Raw genomic sequence first — 16,540 nt, 5'->3', positions numbered from 1 at the left:
CCTCCAGGGTTGCTGGGAAGAGCTGGGTACGAACCAGTACCCGACCATCTGCAGTGACGGTCAGGCACCGGGGTGGCTGCAGGCTGGTAGTATTAGGCTGGGGAAGGCCAAAAACAGTGGCCCCTACCACCCTGGTAATGCTGCCTGCTGCTGCTGTGTTGTATCTGGCTGGTTATGAAAATTGGGGGGGGACCGACATCGTTCTTTCCAATTATTATTTTTTTTTTTTAAATGACGTGGGGTCCCCCCATTTTTCATAACCAGCCACATACAATAAAGCAGCAGCAGCCTAGCATTATCAGGGTGGGAAGGGCCACTGTTTCTGGCCTTTCCCCTCCTGATAATACCAGCCTGCGGCCACCCCAGTGGCCGACCATCACTACAGATGGTCAGGTACTGGATCGTACCCGGCTCTTCCCAGCACTCCTGGTGGCGGTGGGCACCGGGGTAATAATGGGGGTTAGTGTTAGCCTCTGCACCGGCTAACACTAAGCACCGCCTTAGCAATGGATACTGTCAATCAGCCGGCGGCCATTACTAAGGCGGTAGTAATATAGTTTAAAAAAAAAACACAAAGACATATTTTATTGAAATAAAAAAAAAAACACACAACCCTCATTAACCATTTTATTGATAATAGAAAAAAAAAAGCCATCATCGAAGTAGTCCTGGAATCCGCCGTAGTCCAACGACCGAACCTGTAAGAAAACACACAAGAAAAATGATTAGTAACACATGTGTTAGGCTTAGATACAGGGCCCATGTGTGATACTGTCTGTGGGACCCTGTATCTAAGCCTACCACAACGTTGGCTTAGATACAGGGTCCAGCAGACAGTAATCTTATACAGTATAAGATTACTGTGTGCTGGGACCCTGTATCTAAACCTACAGTGTGGTAGGCTTATATACAGGGCCCATCAGACAGGATCACACATGGGCCATGTATCTAAGCCTACCATGTTATTGGCTTAGATACAGGGCCCAGCAGACTGCATCACACAATCTGTGATCCTGTCTCATGGGCCCCCTAAGCCTGCTACATCGTAGGCTTAGGGGTTGTGCAGTCCCTAAACATTGATGGCTTATCCACAGGACGAGAGCTGCTTCCCCTTCATTTCACTACTCGCTCACACTGTGAATCGCCGACAGTGTGACCGGAATGAAGGGGAGCAGCTCTCGTATGAGTGCTGCGGCCCCTTCAAAACAGCTGATTGGTGGGTCCTGGGAGTCGGACCCCGCCAGTCAGGGCTAATCTTACCTTCCTCTTCAGCCGCGGCGGTAGTTATGTTGTGTCGATGCTGTGCGCGGCGCATAGCGCTGTGATGTCATGCGCTGCGCACAGCGCTTGACGTCAGGACCTCCGCTGCGATCCGGAACCAGGAAGGTAAGTAAAGTCTGTTACTATAGTAACAGGGGCCCGCGGCCCGAGTTACTATAGTAACTTTTTATTGATGTGGTGCGGGTGGCTGTGGGCCCCCCTGGCTTCGGGGCCCGGTCTAAATTGCGACCGCTGCGACCCCTATAGCTACGCCAGTGATGGAAACAGTATAGCTCGCCATGGTGCATTAGAATCAAGTGAATTCCATCAGTTTTGGATGGCCCTATAATAGAAGCATATTGTCTGTATTACGGCCAAAATACCTGGGCCACCTCCTGTACTACTATACTAAGAATCACTAAAGAACCTTAAAATGATCTAAGTTCGGTCCAGTAGGGGGTAAGGGTCTTGCGACTTTAATAGCTACGAGCTACGCTGTTTCCGTAATTCATGGTCGGGAATTACAACACAGAAGTTTAGGGGGCCCTGTTCTAGAGATAGGTGCGGGTCACAGAGATTGGATCTGCATCTATCTGACATTTATGACATATGTTGTGGATATGTCAGAAATGTCTCTGATGGGAAAACCCCTTTATATATATTTCCGTGGAGCATTAAAATCCAGTGAATTCCAACAGTTTTGGATGGCCCTATTATGGATGCATAGCGTCTGTATTACGGCCAAAATACCTGGGCTACTACTTGTACTACTGTACTAAGAATCACTAATGAACCTTAAAATGATCTAAGTTTGGTCCAGTAGGGGGTAAGGGTCTTGCGCCTTTAATAATATGGACGCTAAAATGCAGTCATAAGACAACAGACACTGAAACTGGCCTGAGTAGAATGATTGTAGCCTCCTTCGCCCTACTGACCTGTTATACCTTCTAAAAGCCAGCCAGGAGTATTGACAGCCACACAGGAGGCCAAGTAATACGTTGAATGTGTTATTGGGGTAGGCATTGTTGTATAGATGAGAAATTGCTCTGTGAAATTAATATCCCAGTAAATCAGATTTTTTTTTTATACAATAGTATGTGTAAGTGTGTGGCGCCTCTGTGTTATTTATACATAGTATTATAAAGTCTGTCAATGACAGGTCCAAAGAGATGGTGACTCGTTCCCAAAGAAGATGCTCATTACATCAGTCTGCCATTGTAAAATGTCAGCCTGCGGTGCCCGCCTTTTTTGACCCAATTAAATGCAGCACAATAAAAAAATCTAATAAATTATGATAATGGATTTATTAAATCACACTTCCAAGCATTCCTGTCCATTCTGTACATCTGGCATTAAGATTAAATCTCAATGGGATTGCTAGCAATAATGAGGTAAACATTAGCAACAGCGAGAATTAAAAATAAAGTAGGTAATAATTCATTATAAAAATCGAAATTCAAATCTTTTGAACATACATGCATTATAAACTGGATTAGGATGTGCAAGATGAATCTCTGTAGCATTTTTTTAAATCTAGGTCCATTTACTAATTTCTCATTTTTTTGCCTTAATCAAAGCATGAATATAATAATCAAAAATAGAAATTTCAGGAAAACATGGAGTTTACTGGGCGAAATTGAGCATACCCTAGTTTGGCTAGTTACTAACCTTGCTGCATGTGTCTCTACTTTCTTTTTCTACTAATTTTGATAATTGCAGATGTTCATATCATGGATATAAAAGTAATGTCATTAAACCTTTCTTACAACTCTGGGAAGGGCTTGTCTAATGGGGGTACACAGGGTGTGGGGGGCAATTATGGGGCTAAAATCCTCCCTTTCTGTTCTTACTCCTCTTAGCACATCCCGGTGGCTCTCCTCCTCAGGCTGTTGTATATCTAGTGTCTTCCATCTGTTGGTGAAAGGTGAACATTACAATAGAGATATTCACCTTTCACCAGCAGATAGTAGAAAGTGTTACATAGAGACAGCAATCGGTTGAATGATGAAGGAGGGGGTGGACAGCTCCGATGTGTCCACATCACTGCTGGCTGGAGTAGTCCTGTCCGTCTGTGCCCACCCCACTCCAGCAGAAAAGGTCAGTGTGTATGTGTGTGTGCGTCACAGTGGGTGTGTATGTTTCACAGTGTGTATACAGTATGTGTGTTTCAGTGTTTATGTGTGCTTGTTTGTTTGTTTATTTGTTTGTTTGTTTGTTTGTTTGTTTGTTTGTTTGTTTGTTTGTTTGTTTGTTTGTTTGTTTGAATGAATGTATGTATAGATACAGTATATGTGTGAACATGTGTGTCACAGTGTGTATTTGTGTGTGCATTTTTGCTAATGTATGTATTAATGTACCGTATAGTATGGCTGTAAAGCCCCCTTTAAAACACCTGTCCATATCCCCTGTTAGGACATATGGACGTCATAGCATCTGATCACCATGACAGCTCTGATATTAAAAGAGGTTGTCTATCATGAGACAATGCCCTTAACAACATGTTCACAAATAGTTTTGCCTGTTAATTAAGAAATTGGCCAACTGAAATAGTCTGAATTCTTTTAAACTTCATAAAAATTATCTTTCATTTGATATTTTTTTAATATTGCGCTATTTTCAGGAAAATTACATGCACTCTGGCCTGGGACTCTTGTCTTGGGAAAGCCCTCTGACATCACTGTCCATATATTAGGAGCTTAAAAAAGCTGTAATCCATGGCCTGAGCGTCGGCAACGTTCTGGGCAGGGATAAAGGGACAGGGATGTCAGGGGCTTTAAAATATGCAGTCCCCAGCCAGAGCATTGCAAGAGCTCTGTCTGGGGACTCTTTGACTGGAGGAGATCCTGACGTAACAGTCCATATATGGACACTAACATCAGGGGCTTCTCCAGTCCCAGAGTACCCGGTTCGAGCGCTACCTGATGCTACCTGAGGGATTCCGACCCTGGGAAATCTCCCCAATATATACCTTTAACGTATACCTGTGATGAATGCCATACAGTTGCATCTGTCACACATAGGCTCCTACGTAAAAAAAACAACTGTGCGGTATATACTTTTTTGCGGAATCCCCCAGGATAGCGTAGTGTACTGTGTCATTTCATCTTAACAATCTTAGCTGGTATACCGATGTATACCAGCTTGACGGAGGACAAAAGGACACACTTTTGGACTCTGTCGGGCTAAAAGAGCCCTTTGGACACCTTTACCGTGTATGTAGGGAGCATTCCCAAAGTACACGCTAATAGTAGGGCCAAAACATGATGTGGCTCAGCCCTTATAGGGCCTGTGTTAGTTGGGTAAGCACTAGTCTCAAAGTCCATCATTTTGAGGTAATTTGATAACTGGTCTCAAAACCACGAACCACAGCTGCACCATACACAGTGCACTCTGCGGAACATCATCCTCAACACATCCGCAGATAGACAGGGCACTATATATAGCAGCACATTGTCACACACAGATAGAAAAATAGAAATGAATGTACGGAAATGTGGAGATTGTGCACTCCAGTTGTGAAACATGTTAAGAAGGGTGACAGCCGGATGTAATTAAAATATATGTAGGAATTTATCAGGATGAGGTTTCCTTGTTGTGGCCTCCAACCTGATGACTATCTACAAAACATAAAAGTAAATACTTAGTGCAATATGACAGTGTATGACTTTAAGTGGATGTTGTATTCAAGTATTCTCAGTGTGGCCCATTACTAGATAGTGTTTTCAGATGGATAAATTGTGTCTCTTTTTTTGACAGTAAATCTATGGTTATTTAACCTCGTTTTGAAGTCACAGATCGTCTCACCTAAATAGAGTATTTTGTAAGGGCACCAAAATATCTAAACATCAAAATTGGAATCACTTGTCTAATGAAAAAATTATTTTATATGCAATATTTTATTTGTATGGTTAAACGTGTCATTCTTTGACATTAAGGGGCAATGAATGCAACCCAGGCTAGTGTTTGGGACGCTAACAAAGAGTGTCTACTCAGACTGTCCTACTTTAGAGCTTGGCCCTGTATTGTTCTGAGTGAGCCCGCGCCTCGGCTTCTGAATCGGTGCAATATGGCAGCGATGCTTTCACCAATCAGCTCTATTGCGCATAAGCCGATTACGTCACACTACACCCGGGTGGTGGACTGCGCATGCGCCAAGGCGTGGGCGCACTCAGAAGAATATGGGGTCAGGCGTGATCGCATCCTCTGCAATGCCTGGTCTTCAATCAAAGAAGGCTATGGTGCATATGAAGAATAAAGTTATTATCGCTGCAACGGAGACACTCATCGGAAAAAATTAAAACAGCGTTATATTCAGGCGAGGCTACATTATATTACTGTGCTGTTGCTTTGATTGCGGTTCACACACTGTGTATACAGGGCCGGCGTCAGTACCAGGCAAAGCCGGGCAAGTGCCGGGGACCCACTACCCTTGGGGGGGCCCACTTGGCCACCGGATGCTGTCGCTGCTGTCGTCACAGCATCACTGTCCATATATGGACAGTGATGTAAGGAGGAGAGAAGGAGTCCCAGGCAGAGCGCTATTGGCTCTGCTCCGGGACTCCGTCATTGCAGAAGCCCCTGACATCACTGTCCAAATATGGTCAGTGAAGTCAGAGGAAGAGAAGGAGTCCCAGGCAGAGCGCTTGCGGCTCTGCTCCGGGACTCCGTCTCTGGGAAAGCCCCTGACATCACTGTCCATATATGGACAGTGTTGTCAGGAGCAGAGCAGTGTCCCAGGCAGAGTGCTAGCGGCACTCTGCCCGGGACCTTGGCTCTGAGGTTACCCCTGACATTACTAGCCGTATATGGACAGTGATTTCAGGGGCTTCCCCCGTCCTTGAGTAGCAGAGCAGAGCCCTTACTAGCACTCTGCCCAGGACTTCAGCTCTGCTCCAGACAGCACTATCCATATATGGACAGTGATGTCAGGAGCAGAGCATGAGCCCCAGGCAGAGTGCTAGTAGTGCTCTGGGGTTGCCCCTGACAACACTGTCCATATATGGACAGTGATGTCAGGGGTTTCTCCTGAAGCGTAATCCCCAGCCAGAGCATCGGCAATGCTCTGGCTGGGGATTCCACTCCTAATGGGAACCCCAAATCGCTACCTACAGAGGTGAGGCTGTGTGGCACTACCTGAAAGGTGGGGGCTGTGTGGCACTATCTGGGAGATGGGGGCAGTGTGGCACTACCTGGAAGGGGGGCTGTGTGGCACTACCTGGGAGGGGGGCTGTGTGGCACTACCAGGGAGGGAGAAGTTTGGTACTCCATTTTTTGTAACATTCAGTGCAGTATTTTTGTTGCCGTTTTTTGAGGCTGAAATGTTCGCTTTATGTCTTTAGTAAGATACAAAAATGTCTACATACACAGTGTTTTGGTTTGTCGCATTTTTTTGTGGTCAGTATCTTTTTTTTTTAAATACAGCTTGCTCTAGTTGTGGCATTTTTTAGGTGTTTTTCTCCATAGGCTTCTTTTTCAAACCTTTAAAAATGGAAGGAAAATCAATTGTATAAAAAAGCACTAATTAAAAAACGCCACGAAAAAGTATGGTAAAAATGCCATAAAAATACTTATACTACAGGCTTTTTTAGTAGTAGTTGGTTACACTTCCTGCAATTAAACACATGATTTAAATATTAGTTTCTTATATTGCGGTTGAAGAATTTCAGCTCAGTCACAGAACTGTTTTATTCAGACAGGTTTAGTGCATAAACTCCTTGTTTCAGGTCCTGCCAAAATATTTCTACTGGTTTCAAGTTAGGACTTTGACTATTCCTGGCCCAAATTTTAGCTTTGTTTCTCCTCAATCATTAACCCCTTTCGGACGCAGCCTGTGTTGGCCTTGTGGCACAGCCGATTTTTTCAAATCTGACATGTGTCACTTTATGTGGTAATAACTCTGGAATCCTTTTACCTATCCAAGCGATTCTGAGATTGTTTTCTCGTGACATATCGATAAATTCAATATTTATTCGTGAAAAACACCAAAATTTAGAGAAAATTGCAAAAATGTGCATTTTTCTAAATTTAAATGTATCTGCTTGTAAAACCGATAGTAATACCACACAAAATAGTCACTAGTTACCATTTCCCATATGTGTACTTTATACTTGCATCGTTTTTTGAACATCCTTTTATTTTTCTAGGGCGTTACAAGGCTTAGAACTTTAGCAGCAATTTCTCACATTTTCAAGAAAATTTCAAAAGGCTATTTTTACAGGGGCCAGTTCAGTTCTGAAGTGGTTTTGAGGGCCTTATATATTAGAATACCCCAATAAATTACCCCATTTTAAAAACTGCACCCCTCAAAGTATTCAAAACAGCATTCAGAAAGTATTTTAACACAGAAGGTTTTACCAGAGAAATACAACTCAATATTTATTGCCCAGATTCTGCAGCTTTTAGGAATATCCCACATGTGGCCCTAGTGTGGTAATGGACTGAAACACTGGCCTTAGAAGCAAAGGAGCACCTAGTGGATTTTGGGGCCTGCTTATTTTTAGACTATATTTTAGGCACCATGTCGAGTTTGAAGAGGTCTTGTGGTGCTTAAACAGTGGAAACTCCCCAAAAGTGACCCCATTTTGGAAACTAGACCCCTCAAGGAATTTATCTAGGGGTATAGTTAGCACTTTGACCCCACAGGTATTTTGCTATATTTATTGGAGTTAGTCTGTGAAAATGAAAATCTACTTTTTTTCTGAAATAACATAGACATTTTTAATATTTACAAGGAATAATGAAGAAAATTCACCCCAACATTTGTAAAGCATCTTCTCCCAATTACCGAAATACCCCATATGTGGTAATAAACAGCTGTTTGGACCCACGGAAGCGCTCAAAATAGAGGGAGCGCCATTTGGATTTTGGAGCACAGATTTTGCTGGATTGGTTTTCAGTGCCATGTCGCGATTGCGGAGGGAACAAAATAGTGGAAACACCCCAAAAGTGACCCCATTTTGGAAACTAGACCCCTCAAGGAATTTTTCTAGGGGTATAGTAAGCATTTATACCACACGGGTCTTTTGCAGAATTTTGTAGAATTAGGCCGTGAAAATCAATATAAACATTTTTGTCCACTAAAATGTTGCATTTTTTCATTTTCACAAGGGATAAAGGAGAAAAAGTTGCCCTAAATTTGTAGCGCAATCTCTCCCGAGTATGACAATACCGCACATGTGGTAATAATTAATTTTTTTGATAGAAATTAATTAACCTTTGCTGGACTGATCCTTTTTTGCTTTTACATTTTAGGTTTTCACTCCCCGCCTTTCAAACGCCATAACTTTTTTATTTTTCCATGAATTGAGCGGTGTGAGGGCTTATTTCTGTCAGGACGAGCTGTAGTTTTTATTGGTACCATTTTTTGGTAGATGAAAATTTTTGATCACTTTTTATTACATTTTATTTAGAGCTTTGGTGGCCAAAAACAGTGATTTTAGCGTTTTAAATTCTTTATTTCTTATGGCGTTCATAGTGCGCTATGAATGACAATTTTACTTTATTCTGCGGGTCGGTACGATTACGGAGATACCATATGTATATAGTTTTTTTTATGTTTTGCAGCATTTGCACAATAAAATCACTTCTTTATAAAATAATTTATTTTCTGTTTTTGAACGGTTTCATTTTTTCCTATAATAAGAGACTTATTATAGGAAAAAAAAATCTTTTATTTTTACACTTTTATAAAACATTTTTATTAACTTTTTTAAAAAAATTTTCTTTACTTTTTACACTTTCTTTTTTTACCTGCAGCTCAGATCGCTGCTAGAATACATTACACTACCTAGGTAGTGTAAAGTATTCCAACTGTCAGTGTGACGTCACACTCACTCTGACAGTTAGTCTACGAGGACCAGCCAGAAGCTGATCTTCATAGGCTTGCATACATGGCAGACCCGGGGGCCGTTTGCTGGCCCCGAGGTGCCATCACAAGCATCAGCAGCCCCCACAATTGCATGGGGGCTGCTGATGTGCTACAAACCCTGTACATGTGGAGATCGCAATCGAGCCCCGCATGTAACGGGTTAATTGCCGAAATCAGTTGCAATGAACCGCTAATCGGCAACTGGTGGAGTGTCAGCTGTCAGTGACAGCTGACCTCCCGGTTCCCGATGCACACTGTCGCCGACACTGTCACAGACACTGCAATCGACAGTGTGCATCGCGAACGGCAGTGACGTCCTATCACTCTGACAGGAAGTCTATCAGGAGGCTGATTCTGATAGGCTTCCGTACATGGCAGACACGGGGGCCATTACTTGGCCTCCGATCGCCATGCTAGCCATCTGCAAACCTCACGATTTCATCGTGAGGTCTGCCGATGAGCTAGAAATCCCATATGTCTAATATTTGCGAAAAAAAAAATAAAAAATCAGGACTTGTCTGGTCCTTTTACCTTTTGCTAAAGCAAAAGCGGGTTGTAAAACTAGGCAGCGATCCCAAATACATAACAAAGCCTACATATTAACCCCTAGGCGCACCAGGACGCAACTGTACGTCCATGTGGCCAGTGTCAGGGACGTACAGTTACTGCATGGTTCCCGGTGCACACTGTCGGCGACAGTGTGCACCGGGAACCGGGAGACCAGCTGTCCCTGACAGCTGACACTCCACTGTATGCCGATCAGCGCCTTATTTCTGCTGATATTGGCAATTAACCCCTTGATTGCGGTGATTGATTGCAAGGTTTTCCCCATTGAATTCAATGGGGATGCAAATCCCGCAAAAGAAAGCCAAGTGTTGCGACTTTTGCGATGTTTTCGCAGCGATTACGGCACAAAAATCGCAACTTCCAGTCCGGCCTCCTGGGATGACGTTTCATCCAATGAGACGGCTGCAGCCAATAACAGGCTGTAGCGGCGGTCACATAGGATGAATCGTTATCCCAGGACGTCGGCCTGGATGACATCAGAGGGCCGGCCTCTTGGGATGGCGTTACATCAAATGTGACCGCTGCTGCAGTCAATCACAGGCTGCAGCAGTCACATGGGCTGCAGTGTCATCCAGGGAGGCCAAACCGGACGTCACAGAAGGAACACGTCGCGATAACAACGGCCTAGGTAAGTATGAGTGTTTTTTACCGCTGCTTTCCGCTGTGGAAAATCTGTCGAAAAAACGCACCACAATGTGGTGCGATTTTTCGAACGGACTCTACTGCCGGTTCAAGGCCGGACACGCTGCATGATTTTTACACAGCGTATCCGACACGTGGAAACCCGGCCTTAGAGGTTAACATATTAAAATAACAAACATATTTCTCTAGTTGCAAATATATTCTGCTTTTCTGGACCTCTAAGGCATTTTTCTTTTTTTCAGAGTACTAAAACTACTGTTTTGAAATGGTGATAGATGATTTATTCTTGCTAAATGGAGTGGAGTACTTTATCCAAACCTTTACACATGAGGAGCTGTGCAAGGAGCAGGTTTGGTGGTGCTCCAGGAAGCAGTGGTATAGCTAGGGCCTTTTCTTGGCAGATGCATAGAAGATATCAGCTACAATTCTTGAAGGCTAGATAAATTCTTCAGCAATATTTTTCCACAAAGTCATCTGGCAAGCTTATAACGTGTTATAAATAACTAGACATTAAGTAAAAAATATTGGAGCCAAGGGAACATGTTAGAACTTTCTATAGCACTCTAAGGTCATGTTCATGTGTAGTAGATATTTTTCACTGTGGAAATGAACTGAAATCTGCAACAAAATCTGCATGCGTTTTACTGTGGATTTGGCCATGAATTTCGTCCTTTGCATAGCAATGGGCAAAATCTGGCAAATCGAGACAAAATCTGAAACAAGAACCACAGCGAAAGTTCATGACAAATAAGTAATCAGCTTTAATTATCAAAACTCTACTCTGATTGCCCCATGTTCAGATAAAATACTCACCCCTCCTATATCGTGCAGTCCTTTTCACTCCAGGACATTATTCGCAGCAGTGCCCAGGAGACAAGAGGACTGCAGGAATGGGAAGAGGTGAGTATCTGCAAGTCTGGTCTGAATTGTTTTAGAGCGCTATTTGTAATTCAAATGCCATATTTTGGAGGGCACTATATAAATGTGCGGGGCATAAGGGAGCACTTTTACCACTTGGTATATTGCTTTTCAGAATCTCCCTGATGTCCCTTCTCAAAAGTTTGCAAGCATAAGTTATAATGATGGTCCAGCCTCCCTGGCTGTGTACTTGTAATCTCTTAGCCTATATCCCCTTAACCCCTTAAGGACGCAGCCTAGTTTGGGCCTTAAGGCTCAGAGCCCATTTTTCAAATCTGACATATTTCAATTTATATGGTAATAACGTCGGAATGCTTAAACCTACCCAAGCGATTCTGAGATTGTTTTCTCGTGACACTTTGGGCTTCATGTTCGTGGTAAAATGTGGTCGATATATTCAGTGTTTATTGGTGAAAAATTGCAAAATGTAGAGAAAATTTTGAAAAAATTGCATTTTTCAGAATTTAAATGGATCTGCTTGTAAAACAGACGGTTATACCACCCAAAATAGTTACTAGTTCACATTTCCCATATGTCTACTTTAGATTGGCATCGTTTTTTGAACATTCTTTTATTTTTCTTGGACGTTACAAGGCTTAGAACATAAACAGCAATTTCTCATATTTTTAAGAAAATTTCAAAAGCCTTTTTTTTAAGGTACCTCTTGAGTTCTGAAGTGGCTTTGTGGGGCCTATGTATTAGAAACCCTGATAAAACACCCCATTTTAAAAACTAGACCCCTCAAAGTATTCAAAACAGCAGTTATAAAGTTTTTTAACCCTTCAGGCATTTCACAGGAATTAAAGCAAAGTGGAGGTGAAATTTGCAAATTTCATTTTTCTTGCTGAATTTCAATTTTATTCATTTTTTTTTCTGTAACACAGAAGGTTTTACCAGAGAAACACTACTAAATATGTATTGTCCAGATTCTGCAGTTTTTAGAAATGTCCCACATGTGGCCCTACTGCGCTCGTGGACTAAAACACAAGCCCTAGAAGCAAAGAAGCACCTAGTGCATTTTGAGTCCTCTTTTTTATTAGAATATATTTTAGGCAGCATGCCAGGTTTGAAGAGGTGTTGAGGTGCCAAAACAGTAGGAATCCCCCAATAGTGAGCCCATTTTGGAAACTACACCCCTCAAGGAATTCATTTAGGGTTGTTGTTACCATTTTGACCGCACAGTTTTTTCACAGCACGTATTTGAATTGGGCTCTGAAATGAAAAAAATGTCATTTTTTCCAATAAAATGTCATTTGTGATCAAAATTTCTTATTTTCACAGGGAACAAAATACCCCATTTTGTTGCCCAATTTGTCCTTAGTGTGGCAATACCCCATTTGTGGTGATAAACTGCCGTTTGGGCCCATGGGAGGGCTCAGAAGGAAAGGAGCGCTATATGTTTGTTGGAGTCCAGATTTTGTTGGATTGGTTTTCGGGTGCCATGTCGCATTTGCAGAGCCTCAGCGGTATCAAAGCAATGGAAACCCACCAAAAGTGACCCCATTTTGGAAACTACACCCCTCAAGGAATTCATTTATGGTTGTTGTTAGCATTTTGACCACACAGTTTTTTCACAGCACCTATTTCAATTGGGCTGTGACATTAAAAAAAATGACATTTTTTCCAATAAGATGTAATTTTTTACCAAAATTTCTTATTTTCACAGGGAACAAAATACTCAATTTTGTTGCCCAATTTGTCCTGAGTGCATCAATACCCCATTTGTGGCAATAAACTGCCGTTTGGGCCCATGGGAGGCCTCAGAAGGGAAGGAGCGCTGTGTGTTCTTTGGAGTACAGATTTTGCTGGTTTGGTTTTCGGGTGCCATGTCGCATTTGCAGAGCCCCAGAGTTATCAAAGCAATGGAAACCCACCAGAAGTGACCCCATTTTGGAAACTACACCCCTCAAGGAATTCATTTATGGGTAATGTGACCATTTAGACTCCATAGTTTCTTCACAGAACTTATTTGAATTGGGCTGGGAATTCAAAAAATATATATTTTTTCCAATAATATGTCATTTTAGCTCAAAAATTCTTATTTTCACAAGAAATAAAATACTCCATTTTGTTGCCCAATTTATCCTGAGTGCGGCAATACCCCATTTGTGGTGATAAACTGCCGTTTGGGCCCATGGGAGGGCTCAGAAGGAAAGGAGCGCTGTGTGTTCTTTGGAGTACAGATTTTGCTGGATTGGTTTTCGGGTGCCATGTCGCATTTGCAGAGCCCCAGAGGTATCAAAGCAATAGAAACCAACCACAAATGACCCCATTTTGGAAACTACACCCCTCAAGGAATTCATTTATGGGTGTTGTGACCATTTTGACCCCATAGTTTTTTCACAGAACTTATTTGAATTGGGCTGGGAATGAAAACAAAATTATTTTTTTCAAATAATATGTAGTTTTGGACGAAAATTTCTTATTTTCACAAGAAACAAAATACCCCATTCTGTTGCGCAATTTGTTCTGAGTGCCGCAATACCCCATTTGTTGTGATAAACTGCCGTTTGGGCCCATGGGAGGGCTCAGAAGGAAAGGACCACCATTTGGCCTACTGGGGATTTTCGAGTGCGAAGTCATGTATGCAGAAGCCCCTGAGGTACCAGTACAGTTGAAACCCGCAAGAAGTGACCCCGTTTTAAAAACTACACCCTTAAGGCATTCATATAGAGGTGTAGTGAGCATTTTGACCTGAGACCTACACCCCATAAACTGTAATGTGGGTTCTCCCGGGTATGGCAATACCCTACATGTGGCTGTTATCAGCTGCCTGGGCACACAGCAGGGCCCAGAGGGGAAAGACGTGGGGGGATAAGCTGTGTGGAGTGCATCAGGTTAAGTAAAATTGGGGTAAATTATAAACCAAGGGATGGATGATAAATTTTAAAACACTTTCATACAGAGCTCTGGTTATTCGGGACACGTGTCACATTGATATATTGCGTCATGCATTATCGCCCTCTTATAGCAGACTTTGCACCTCTTTTGACTTTTTCCCTTCTTGCCAGTTTGGGGAACTTCCCCTGGAAAGTGTTGCCGCCCTGGTACGATGCGTGTGGCCCCGCTTCCAGAAGTACTGGGTGCCCCCCCTTCTTGGTCCCTAAAGATTAGGTTCTTGATAATCACCTCTTGAAATTCCAGGAAAGTTCCCGTCTGGCCTGCACATCGACGTAGCACGTACGCATTGTACAAAGCCATCTGTATGATGTGCCCGGCCTGCTTCTTATACCTCACCGCATGGCGCTGTAGGGCTTCAGGGCTTGATCTTACAAGTCCATCCCTCCCATGTACCTATTGTAGTCCAGGATGCAGTCTGGTTTGGGGGTGGCCTTTCCTTCATATATCCTAAACCTGTAGGTATACCCGGATGCACTCTCACAGCTTATACATCTTCACGCCATACCTTGCCCTCTTACACGGCAGGTACTGGCGGAATTGAACCCTCCCTTTAAAATGTACCAGGGACTCATCAATAGAAATACACTTCTCGGGGTGTATGCTGGGGAAAACCGGGCACTGGAACGGTCTAATAGGGGTCTCCGTTTATACAAACGGTCAAAACTGGGGTAATCTCGGGGTGGGCACGGCTCATTATTAGTATAATGTAAGAAGCAAAGTATTGCCTCATTTATTTATTTTTTTAGTTTCCAGTTCAGTTCTGAAGTTGCTTTGAGGGGCCCATATATTAGAAATCCCTATGAAATACCCCATTTTAGAAACTAGACCCCTCAAAGTATTCACAACAGCATTTAGAAAGTTTATGAACCCTTTAGGTGTTTCACAAAAATTTAGAGCAAAGTAGAGGTGAAATTTAAAATTTTTTTTTGTCAGAAAATCCTCTTTATACCATTTTTTTTATAACACAAAAGGATTTATCAGAGAAACGCAAATTAATATGTATTGCCCAGATTCTGCAGTTTTGAGAAATATCCCACATGTGGCCCTCGGGCGGTAATGGACTGAAGCACCGGCCTCAGAAGCAAAGGAGCACCTAGTGGATTTTGAAGCCTCTTTTTTATTAGGCACCATGTCCGGTTTGAAGAGGTCTTGTGGTGCCAAAACATTGGAAACCCCCCAAAAGTGACCCCAATTTGGAAACTAGACCCCTTGAGGAATCCATTGTAGTTTTCTTGGGGTGCATGCGGCTTTTTGATCAGTTTTTATTCTATTTTTAGGTGGCGTGGTGACTAAAAAACAGCAATTGTACGATTGTTTTTTTTTTCGTTTTTTTTTACAGCGTTCACCGTGCGCTATAAATAAAATATTCACTTTATTCTGCGGGGCGATACGATTACGGCGATACCAGATGTTTATGGTTTTATTTTATGTCTTATGGCGTTTGCACAATAAAATACGTTTTGTAAACAATCATTCACTTTTTGTGTTACCTTATTCTAAGAGCCATAAAGTTTTTATTTTTCAATCAATAAAGCCGTGCGAGGACTTATTTTTTGCGTAACGAACTGTAGTTTCCATCAATACTATTTTTAGGTACATGCGACTTTTTGATCTCTTTTTATTCCATTTTTTGGGAGGTGAAGTGACCAAACAATTGTGATTGTGGTACGGTTTATTATTATTTTATTTTACGGCGTTCACCGTGCGGGATAAATAATGAAATAATTTGTAGTTCAGGCCGTTACGGACGCGGCGATACCAATTATGTATAGTTTATTTGTTTGTTTATATATTTTTATTAATAATAAAGGACTGATAAGGGAAAAGGGGGGATTTTTACTTTTATTACTTTTAAAACTTTTATTTTCTTATTTTTACACATCTTTTTTTAACTTTTTTTTCACTTTATTACTTTGTCCCACTAGGGGACATGAGGGCAGGAGGCCCTGATCGCTATTCTAATACACTGCACTACATGCGTAGTGCAGTGTATTAGAACTGTCAGCTACTCACTGACAGCAAGCATAGTGGGTCCGGATGTTGTCAGGACCCACTAGGCTTCCGTCTATGGCATAGCCGGACGCCATTGTTTGGTGTCCGGTTGCCATAGTCACCATCGCCGGCCGCTATCGCGTAGCAGGCCGGCGATGGCAGCTTAACCCATAAAAAGCCGCGATCTCTATAGAACGCGGCTTTTAAGGGGTTAATCAGCGGGGACACAGCGATCGGTCCCCGCTGTAGGAGCTGTGACAGCTGCTGAACAAGACAGCAGCGTCACAGCTCCTGTATGTGTCGGGAGGACGGCCGAAACGGCCGTTACTCCCGAGACGTACTATTACGGCATGGAGCGCTAACGATACAGCTGCCATGACGTAATAGTACGTC

This window comes from Rhinoderma darwinii, chromosome 2 (genome assembly GCF_050947455.1).
Source record: "Rhinoderma darwinii isolate aRhiDar2 chromosome 2, aRhiDar2.hap1, whole genome shotgun sequence".
NCBI lineage: Eukaryota > Metazoa > Chordata > Amphibia > Anura > Rhinodermatidae > Rhinoderma > Rhinoderma darwinii.
The sequence above is the reverse complement of the archived record's forward strand: the minus strand, read 5'-3'. Positions refer to the sequence as shown.